Source organism: Muscardinus avellanarius, assembly GCF_963383645.1.
Source record: "Muscardinus avellanarius genome assembly, chromosome: X".
NCBI lineage: Eukaryota > Metazoa > Chordata > Mammalia > Rodentia > Gliridae > Muscardinus > Muscardinus avellanarius.
Genome location: NC_137792.1, coordinates 49,120,852 through 49,132,254, shown reverse-complemented (window position 1 = coordinate 49,132,254; position 11,403 = coordinate 49,120,852). Strand labels below are relative to the sequence as shown.

The following is an 11,403-nucleotide window of genomic DNA, read 5'->3' as shown; positions in this document are numbered from 1 at the left end:
AAATATTTTTTCTGTTTTACATTGGATGGTCAATTAAATTTATTTGGGACATACTACTATCTTTTTAGAAGTAATACATCTTATTTCTATTCATTTAGACAATGTCATGGTTAGATATAGAATGCGTCCCAAAGAGTTTATGTATTAATTCTCAGGGATAATATAGTTACTTCACCAGTGTTGTAATCTCATGAAGGTTTTAATGGATTTATATGGGTGGTAACCTAGACAGATAGGGTGTGGCTAGAGGAAGTGTCATGATAAAGTACAAATAAAATGATGGATGAGTAAAAAAATGGAAATTATTAAGACAAATTCAGAATGAATCCATATGTTCTTTGAAGAAGAGATATCTAAATAATAGAGTTATTTTTATTTTATTTTATTTTTATTTAATGTGGAACATATCGAAAATGGCATACATTCAGACTATGCTGGGTACCCTCCCCCCTTCCCCTTCCACCTCTCCCAACTTTGAGTATCCAGGTTAATCATGCTATATTTATATTTTTACACATATTCAGATGTAGGCCCTTCATTAATCAACTTCAGCTTTCTTCCTCTCCTACTCATACATTCTAGCTTTACTGAGATTTCCCTTCTATTATCTGGAGTCCCTCTGGTATCCCTTAAACTCCCTAGCTTGAGCACATTAGAGAAAACATACGTCCCTTCTCTTTCTGTGCTTGGCTGATCTCACTTAACATAATGTGCTCCAGGTCTTTCCATCTTCTTGCAAATGACATGATTTTGTTCTTTTTTATAGCTGAGTGGAATTCGATTGTGTGTATTTCCCATAATTTTGCAATCCATTCATCTGTTGATGGAGACCTAGCATAAATAACTCAAATAACAACAAATACTGGCAAGGATGTGGGGAAAGAGGAACTCTTTTACAGTGTTGGTGGGAGTGCAAACTAGTTCAGCCACTATGGAGATCTGTGTGGAGATTCCTAAGTAAGGTGGGAATAGATCCACCATATGATCCAGCTGTAGTACTCCTGGGTATCTTTCCAAAGGGGTTGAAATCAGAGAACTACAGTAACATATGCGTACCCATGTTCATAGCAGCACAATTCGTAATAGCCAAAATAATAGTTATTAAAGGGGAAAGAAGTAAATAGCAGTTAACATAATTTAAATTATATAAATTCTTAAATTATCAAAGAAAAATCTAACATGAATAGACCACACTTTTAATTATTTGCATATAAATCATGAAGACTCAAAATACACAACAGAGGTGGCCCCAGCCGGCTGTTGCGTCTGCGTGGATGCTGGGTCAAGAAACCCAGTAGAGGCCCTCCAGAGTCCCGCACCATGGCCCCTGGCATGCTCCCATCCCGGCAGCCTTTGGCTTCTCTGCATGGACTATATTTTTTAAAGGAAAAAAAATCTCTAAAATAAATGCAAAAGTTTCCATGGGGTCACAACGTACGAATCTAGTTAGAGTGAAAGTAATTAATACGTTTCTTTCGAGAAGTACAGGCATCAAATTCTTTTAAGTTCTTTTTTTCAGGAACTAGTTTATTGCCTCAGCTCAGAATAGCATCCCAAATCCATGCCTGGACGGGGCGACAGGGCTACCTGGAGGAGCCCTGATTTCAGGACCAAAGGCAGGACTGCAGCCATTAGTCGCCTGCCTTTGTACGAGATGACCTGTTTTGATCCATTTCTAGGGCACTGCATCAAACTATACGCCTTTGAGGAAACAGTTTGGTACAAACTTGATCTTTAGAAAATTAAAATCTCTGTAGCATATCCACAAATAGTCACTAAGCATCAAATATAACATCATATTAACAATAAAAACGAAAAACTAAAAGAAAAACAAAAAGTACACCGAAACACCAAGGCCGCCAGGATTAGGGCTGGTCTATAGGCCGAATGGGCAGCCAGCGGCGCCATCGCTCAGGCCATCCGCGAGGTGGCCATGTCCGCCCCGCAGGTAGGCTTCCCTTTGCCCTCGTGGCTCCGGGACCCCAGCCCACCGGTAGGACCCGTAGAACAGGCCGAGGGCGGAGCCGGAGAGCCGGCTGCAAGACTCAGGGGAGCGCAGAGCCCAGCTGCGGAGCCCAGCGGCTGGCGCCCGGGGTTAGGGCGGCAGCGATTGCCCGGCTGACCACTTCAGCTTCTCTGGCGTGGCGTCCTGTAACCGCTTGGCCTTGACCCGGCGGGTTTAGAACCAGATCTTGACCTGCATCTCGGCGAGGCTCAGGCCGCTGGAGACCTCAGCTTCTGGAGGAACTTGCGCTTAGGCGCCAACAGCTGCGCAGTGGTGAAAGGTGTCCGCAGCTTGAGGTTGTTTCTGTTTTCGGAGGATACAGGATGGAGGGCTGGGGGCACGTACATGTCTGAGGTTCTGGCTAGAACAGAGGCCAGCAGGTCGAGTCTCAGGCCCTCGGACACAGGCACAGAGAGGTAACAGGGGTCGACTAGCCTTCAAGACCCGACTGAGGACACAAATGCGGCGCCTCTGGCTGTTCCAAGCGCTAAGTCCATTGCTGGGAGTTTACTGTCATCCTCTGGAGCTCCGCACTAGAAGGGCGAGATCACCCTTTTTGTCTTTCTCTGCTAGCTCCAGTTGTCTCTCTCTCTTTGTCTCTGTTCCTCTCTCCGACTTTCCTTTCCCACTGGAAGAAGATGATTTGCCGTCCAGAAACCTGAGCTCCTTCCATCATAGGTGTGCCCACTCATCCCTGAATCTAGGGATGCCCATCCATCGGTCGACTTGCTCCAGCTGGCTTGCAGACACTCCCAGCTGGCTTGCTGCGGCCACTTGGGCCTAGCCGCGCCCCCTGTCAGCCCTGGCCAGGGAGAAGAGGAGGAACCATCAATGCTGTGCTGCATGGGGTGTGCAGTGCAGAAGCTGGGCAGAGTTTGTCCAGAAAGCCTTGTTCTAGAGTCCACGAGGCCAGGCTCCACTGGGCAACCTCCAGTACTGTCTTGCGAGGCATTGATCTCTTGAACGAATTGCCTGGGGAAGGGAAAGGAACCATCCTACCTATTCTGACTGTCTGCTGCGCAGACACTTCCCCCCTCATCAACTCTGCCACCCCACTACCGCAAGACCCAGGACTCAGATCTCTGGGGTGCACTCTCGTTGAGACTGGGAAAATGGAAACTCATGGTGGGGTTCAAAGTGAAAGACCCGGTTCTTGGAGTGCAAGCCTAGAACAAATGCTGGGATAAGGGAAGGTGCAAGCTTGCCAGTGTGCCCTGGAGCTGACCTTTACAATTCAAGCCCAGTTCCAGCCTTGCTTCTCAAGTGGTCAGACCCACCCTTAGCCTGTAAATACTGCAGAGCAATGGAGCTTGGAGGGGTGGAGGGGCCCCAGGCCTTGGCAGCAGCCTGTGCCCCCCAGGAACCTCACCAGGCACTTTTCTGTTCTCTGCTCAGGTCCCTGAGAGGCTCAAGGCCACATCTTATATTGCTTATTTCATATGACTTTTGAGATAATCCTGAAACCAACACAGGAGGAAAATGAGCACCCATGCCTTCTAGTGGAGCAGGGTTCTGCACACACAGCCTGAGCCCCGTGGCCCATACTCATCTGTGTCACACACACTGGTGAAGGGCTTATAAATGACTGTGGGACTGGGTGTAGAGAGTACCAGGCAGCCCAGGGCTGGCTCAGAATTTGCTGAATCAAGTGAGTGACAAGTTTGCTACTTTATGTAACCATTTTCTACCAAAAATGCCTACCCAGGGAGGCTCTCTCCACTTCCCCACATACCCAGACCTCCCAGGGTGAGTGCAGCTCTGGGGCAGGAGGGTGGATGTGCACACACCTGCACCTCATACCAGCTGGTGTTTACTTGTGGAAAAGGCTGAGGAGAATTTACCAACACTGAGACTTCTCTGCAAAGACCCCTGAAATGAGTCTCCAAATCAGAAGTCTGCAAGGGTGGCCCAGAGCCAGCAGTGAAAGGGTTTACCGGTCGTGACCCTGCAGGGAAGCTGGGCCTCTGCCCCCATCCTGTGGACAGATGCCTCAACCCCAGAGTCGTCCAGCCTGTGCCCTTTCCGCCATTTGTGCTGGGCCACAGCTGGTGGGCTTGGAGACACCACCCTGCCCTTCGGAGCTTGTGATCCTGCCGGGAGACCACTGACAAGGTGGGAGAGCACCCCTTTGGGGGTGTAGGGCCATTGCAAAGGGCTGGACAGTGAAGAGGGTTGCGGACCCATTCACTGAGCAGCAGCATCTCCACTGTCTGCTGAGTGTCATAAACAGGACGAGTGATTCAGGGCAGACAAACTCCCCGGGAGCCTGGGAAGCAGCCCCACAGCTCCCAGGTGGGCTCCCACGCCCACAGTTTTTTCAGGAATGGATGGAGCTGGCCCGCCTGGGCTCTACTGACAGGGTGTCGGCACTTAGACCCCCCCCCCCCAGCTGCCTGCACCAGCCTTGCCTCTCGGTCTGTGGGGACCACTCTCAGCCTCACCCCACACATGGACCCCAGGCCACTCTGAGGTGCCCATAGACCACTCAGTAGGTGGTAGCCCACCCAGTCATTAGAGCTTACAGAACCTTGTGAAACCTGCAGATCTGGAAGGGCAGTAAGGATTGGAGAGTAAAAGGCCTCCCCATGAGGGCATCTGAAAGGTACAGTAGTAGACACATGAAGAGCAAAGTAATTTCTGCAAAGCTGAAATGCAGTGCAAATGCTTCCGCTGAAGCAGGCCAGATGTGGGCAGGCAGAGCTCTGTCCTGGTCTTCCAGTGAGCACAGTGCCCACCCCAACCTGGTGCTTGCCCTCAGGAAGCCTTTCTGAGTATGCAAGTCCCATTATTTTCCTGGCCACATAGTAAATAATGCTACCCAGATGGCCTAATGTTCTAGTCTTTTCTTTTCTTTTCTTTTCTTTTTTTGATGGTATTGGGGATGGAACCCAGGGACATTCTGCCTTCAGGCTACATCCCTAGCCCTATTTTTTTAGCCTTTTTATTTTTGAAGCAGGGTGTCACTGTTGAGGAGGGTGTTGCTTGGTAGCTGAGGCTGTCCAAGAACCTCCAGTTTCCGCCTCCCAAATACTGGGATTACAAGCATGTGCCAAGGTGCCTGGCTAGTATTTTTATCTTTACTTTAAAAGTGTTGTCCTAGCCGGGCGTGGTGGCGCACGCTTGTAATCCCAGCATTTGGGAGGCTGAGACCTGAAGGATCGTGATTCGCGGACAGCCTCAGCTACTTAGTGAGGCCCTCTGCAACTCAGTGAGACCCGGTTTCAAAATAAATAATAAAATATAGGTCAGGGGGTGTAGCTTGGAGGTCAAATGCCCCTGGGTTCCATCCCCAGACCAGCAAAAAATAAATAAAAGTGTCATCTTAATGATGCACACTTGTAGTCCCAGTACTTAGGAAGCTAAAACAGGAGGATCACAGGTTTGCAGCCAGCCTCAGCAGCTTGCTGAGGCCCTCTGCGGCTTAGTAAGACCCTGTTTCAAAATAAAGAATTAAAAAATAGGGCTGAGGGTGTAGCTCAGAGGTAGAATCCCCTTGGTTCCAATCCCCGATGCTACCAAAAAAAAAAAAAAAAAAAAAGCATTGTCTTACTGGGCAAGGTGGCACACACCAGTAATCCCAGTACTTGGGTAGTTGAGACAGGAGGGTAGTAGGTTCAAGGTTAGCCTCGGCAATTTAGTGAAGCCCTTTACAATTTAGTAAGGCCCTGTTTCAAAATAGAAATTAAATTAGGGCTGGGGGTATAGCTTAAAGATGGAATGTCCCTGGGTTCTGTTCCCATTACCTCCGCCCCCACACACACAAAGTTTTATCTTAAGCTGGGTACAGTGGCACATGCCTATAATCCCAGTACTTGGTAGGCTAAGACAAGACGATCACAGGTTTGAGGATAGCCTCAGCAAGTAGTGGGACTCTCATCAACCTAGTGAGACCCTGTTTCGAAATAAAAATAAAATAGGGCTGGGGATGTGTCTCAGAGGTGGAATGCCCCTGGGTTCAATCTGCAGTACTAAAACAAAAATAAAATTAAAAACAAAAATTAAAAAATAAAGGGCTGCAGATGTAGCTGATTTTGCATCTTGCAACCTTGCTGAGATCATTTATTAGTTGTAATCATTTTTCAAATGGATTCCTTACAATTTTCTATATGTAAGATTGTGTTCTATATAGAAATTGCTTACATATAGGAATTATTTCTTTTTTTTTCCATTCTGGATGCCATTTCTTTTTCATGCCTAATTGGCCTGGCTGGGACCTGTACAATGTTTAACAGAAATGGCAAGAAGAGATATCCTTGTTTGTTCCTGATCTTAGGAAAAATGAACCCAGCATTTCACAAGTTTGATGTTAGCTGTGGGGTTTTTGTAGACGTCCATTGTTTGATTAGGGAACTTCCTTTCTAACCATAGTTTGCTGAGCATTTTTATCATGAAGAGTATAGTTTGTTTCAAATGATTTTCTGCATCAATGGAGATGATCATGTAGCTTTTGTTTTTTTATCCTATTGATATGGTGTACCATATTTATTGATTTTCAGATATTAAACCAACTTTGCATTAACCATTAGCAATAACCATTAGCAGTAAGGAAGATTTTATTTTTAATATACTTTTATTGGTGAATTGTAGTCTGATATCGTATTGTAGTCCAGAGTGACAGAGACATAAATAAACATAGCACTTGGTGAACATCCCCCCACTCCCTCTCTCTTTCCCTTCCCCATAAATGATATTGAAATTGGTATTGATAACATAATATCTGTTTATAACTTCAATTTAAATGTCCTCTTCATTAGTTCTCCCTACCCCCACCATCACCTACCCCGAAACCCCTCCATCTTTCCAAGAGAGTTCCTCTGCCTCTATCTAAAGTCCCTTTTATAGCCCAATTACTCCCTAGCTGTTACTTAAGATAATGTTCTCCAGGTCCATCCATTTTTCTAAAAACGACATACTATTCTTTATTGCTGAGTAAAATCATACTGTATCATATGTACAATTTGAAAATGAAATTAAATAATTTTCAAAAATTGTCAAAGTAAATAATCCAAAATAACTTAGACAATTTTGTGACCTATTATTATTACATTGTGATAGCTTCAGGAATGCTAATAAGGCTTCACTTATCTTCATCATATTACTATTTACAACTTACGGTCTTCTGATACTTAAGTGAAAACAAATGTTGGATTTGACATTGTCCATTTGACCCTGCGGATGAAAAAAATACTGCTACTCTAAACACTCCTAAATATAGATTTCTTTTTGAAAAGTCTTTCTGATACATGTTTCCCTTACAGCATTAATCCCAATGTTTTTAGCCTTATATAAACTGGATCTTGTCAGCAAGTCAAGAAAATACTTCTGCTAGAGTTCACTTTTTAAATACTTTCATTGATGCACTATAAGTGCACATCATACTGAAGTTCAATGTAATAAAAACATAAATGCATGGAGCATTTGTCTGTTTTCTCTGGACTCCACCTCATTTCTCCCTTAACCATACATGTTAGTGAGATTGGTAGTGATACTTTCATACATGGACATAGCATTATTTGAACTGTTTCCTTAATCTGTTCTCCTTATTCCCACTCCTTATTGCCCTCCTTCATTCGCTTCATTATTCTACTGGTCTCCTTATTTGCTTAAAGTGCCTTTTGTTTCCTATTTTCTCTCTAACTTCCACATATGAAAGGAAACATAAACCTTGATTTTCTGTGACTGTCTGATCTCACCACAATATTCTCCTTCCTTCCTTCTTTCCTTCCTTCCTTCCTTCCTTCCTCTCTTTCTTCCTTCCTTCCTCTTTCTTTCTTTCTTTCTTTCTTTCTTTCTTTCTTTCTTTCTTTCTTTCTTTCTTTCTTTCTTGTACTACTGAGGATGGAACGCAGGGGATTCTACCCCTGAGCTACAACTGCAGCCTTATTTTTTTATTCTTTATTTTTTGAAACTGCAGCCTTATTTTTTATTCTTTATTTTTTGAAACAGGGTCTGAGTTGCAAAGGGCCTCACTAAGTAGCTAAGGCTGTCAATGAACCTGGATCCTCCTGTCTCAGCCTCCCCAATGCTGGGATTACGAGCGTGCACCACCAAGCCTGGCTTACCTTTTTTTAAATTGATTTTATTGGTGCATATTAGCTGGAAATGATTGCAAGATTCATAATGATGCATTCCGATATGCATATAACATTATTTTGTCTGTTTCATTTCCCATACCTACCATTTACTTCCCTCTCCTCCCTCCCTGGATCATCTAACACTACTCTCCTTGTCTGTTTCCTAATTTTAATCAGGTTACTTTTCCTTCCATTTTTTTTTTACCTCTAGCTCCCACATATGATAGAAAACATGTGATCCTTGATTTTATGAGTGTGGATAATTTCATTTAACATGATATTCACTACTTCTATACATTTTTCTGCAAATAACATAATTATGACCCCCATCACTTACTCTGCATAAATTTAAACTCAAAATGAATCAAAGACCTAGGAATTAGACAATTTGTCTAAGAAACTACTAGAAGAAAACATAGGACTAATAATCTATCATCCAAACACTGACAGAGACTTCCTTAATAACAACACTAGGCTGGGCATGGTGGCTCACACATATAATCCCTTTGCTTGGGAGGCTGAGACAGGACGATGGCTCAGGTTCGAAGCCAGTCTCAGCTACTTAGTGAGGCTCTCAGCAACTTAGTGAGACCCTGTTTCCAAATAAAATCTAAAAATAGGGCTGGGGGTATAGCCCGGAGGTAGAAAGCCTCTGGGTTCTACCCCCAGTACCACAAAATAAATAAATAAATAAAAATTAAAAATAACAAAAATAATGACCCTAACGCTCAGGAAATAAAATGGAGAATCAATGAATGGGGTGCAGTTGAACGAAAAAATCTTATCACAGCAAATAAAAATGATCAGAGCATGAAAAAACAGCCTAAAGAATGGGAGAAAATATTTGCTAGACACTCATTTGATAGAGGACTAATATACAGAATATACAAAGAATGGAAATAAACTAAAAATAATAAATAAATAAATAAATAAATAAATAAATAGGTAATTGAACTAGACACTCATCAAAAGAAGAAATTCTTATCACCAACAAATACATGACAAAATATTCAAAGTCATAATCAATCAGGGAAATTAATATCAAAACTACACTGAAACTCTATTTCACTCCAGTTAGAATGGCAATCATCAAGGCTAATAATAAATCCTGGCAAGGGTGTAGAGACAAAGGAACATTTATACATTCACAGGATTTTAAATAAGTACAACCACCATAGTTATAAATATTGAAGGTCTTCAAAAGACTAGGAATGCGATCACCATATGGCCTAGCTATACCATTACTCAGTATCATTCCAAAATAATTAAAGTTAAAATACTACAGCAATATATGCACATTCATGTTTATAGCAGCATAATTGAAAACAGCCAACTTGAGTGTTTGTCAGCAAACAAATAGATAAAAATATGGTATATACATACAATGAGGTTTTTCTCAGCCATAAAGAAGAAAAGATTATGTCATTTTCAGAACAAAAGATGGAACTGGAGAACATTATGGTAGGTGAATGCAAGATATTTCAGAAAGTTAAAGGTTGCAGGCCAGTGTATATTAACTTAGTGAGATCCTGTTTCAAAATAAACAATAAAGCCAGATGACATGCCTGTGATCCTAGTACTTGGGAGGCTGAGACAGGAGAATTGCAGGTTCAAGGCCAATATCAGTAATGTGGTGAGACTCTTAGCAACCTAGAGAGACCATATTTTAAAAAAATAAATAAAACAGGACTGGGGGTTTAGAGGTATAGCTTGGAGGTAGAATGCCTATGGGTTCAATCCCCCAATACCACAAAATAAACAAAAGGACTGGGGGTTATGTCAGAATTAAAATGTCTCTGTGTTCAATCACAAGTACCATAAACAATGACAAAATAAGAGGGAAAGAGGGACAGAGATACAGAAAAAGTCAAACACAGAACTACCAGAAAGATGCAGAGGCAGAAATATAGAGATTGGGACAGACAGACAAGAGTCTAATATTCCCATCCCTTAGGATTATGTGCCCTCATTCCTGGAAAAATCACACACACACACACACACACACACACACACACACACACACACACACTTTAACAAAGATATCCAAAAAATAAATCAGAACCAGAAGACAGAGAATAAAAGTGACAAAGACAGATTGAGAAAGCAAAAAGGATAGACGAAAAAAGACAAAGTAGGGATAAAGACAATGATAGACATGGATACAGAAGGAAATAGATAATGGAGAAAAACAAATAGGGAATTATACAAAGAGACTTATATAGAGGAAAATACAGAGGCAGAGAAAACTATTAATCATTGTTAAGGACTACATCACAGCACACAGTATGTCTCTTTTTAGTATAGTATTTTGTTCCTATTTATTTTTTATTTTTTATTTTATTTATTTTATTTATTTATTTTATTTTATTTTTGGTGGTACTGGGGTTCCTGGAAGCCCTTCTACCTCCGGGCTACACTCCCAGACCTATTTTATATTTTTGAAACAGGGTCTCTTACGCCAGCGCGGCTGGCTTCGAACCTGCGCGATCCTCCTGTTTCCACCTCCCACGCCCGGCTGTTTGTTCCTATTTAGTGTGATGGTTTTGTGTAGCATCATGATGACTGTACATCTTATCCTGATTGCCCATTCCTTTACTGAAAGGCTGTAAAAACAGAAGGAGTGTTAATGTAGGAAGCTTTTATCTATGACTTAGCAGTTAAAATAACAACAAACTTAAAGTGGAAAAATAAAGATGAATACTGTATAAAGGGCTTAAGCTGGCAAATGGCAACACTAAGGAATTGTGAAAGTCTAAATGATTGTATTTCAGGTATCTTCCTTTGTACATCATCATGCATCATTACATCAAAAAGAGAAAAAATATTAAAGATTTAAATTTGCTGGTGGTGGTGGTACATACTTGTAATCCCAGCATTTGGGAAGCTGAGTCAGGAGGATCGTGGTTTGCTGAGTACCTCAGCTACACAGGGAGGCCCTCTGCAACTTAGTGAGACTGTTTCAAAATAAAGAATAAAAATTAGTCAGGCGTGGTGGCACATGCATGCTTGTAATCCCAGCATTCTCAGGAGGTGCAGAACGGAGAATCGTGGTTACTGGACAGACTCAGCTACTTAGCGAGGCTCTTTGCAACTCAGTGAGACCCTATTTCCAAAATAAAAGACTAGAAAATGGAGCTGAGGGTGTAGCTCGGAGGTACAATGCCCCTGGGTTCCATCCCTGGTACCTAAAAAAAAAATAGGGCTGGGGGTGTAGCTCAAGGTAGAATGCCGTCCAAAAAAAAAAAAAAAAAAAGATTTAAATTTAGTTGGGTAACAAAACAAAAGCAGATCTTTCAGTCAATATGAATTTCTAGCTAAGTAGTC

General features: G+C 42.4%; 1 pseudogene across 1 annotated transcript in view; it reads right to left on the bottom strand.

Annotated features, from left to right (window-relative positions):
- Nucleotides 1–2,214: 2,214 nt before the first annotated feature.
- LOC308278887 (stromal membrane-associated protein 1-like) overlaps nt 2,215–11,403 on the bottom strand; it is a 26,914-nt pseudogene continuing 17,725 nt past the window's right edge. Inside the window, exons 5-6 of the transcript in view lie at nt 4,447–4,600; nt 2,215–2,400 (exon numbers count right to left, since the gene is read on the bottom strand). The product of the transcript in view is annotated as a stromal membrane-associated protein 1-like (transcript). The remainder of the gene's footprint in view (nt 2,401–4,446; nt 4,601–11,403) is intronic.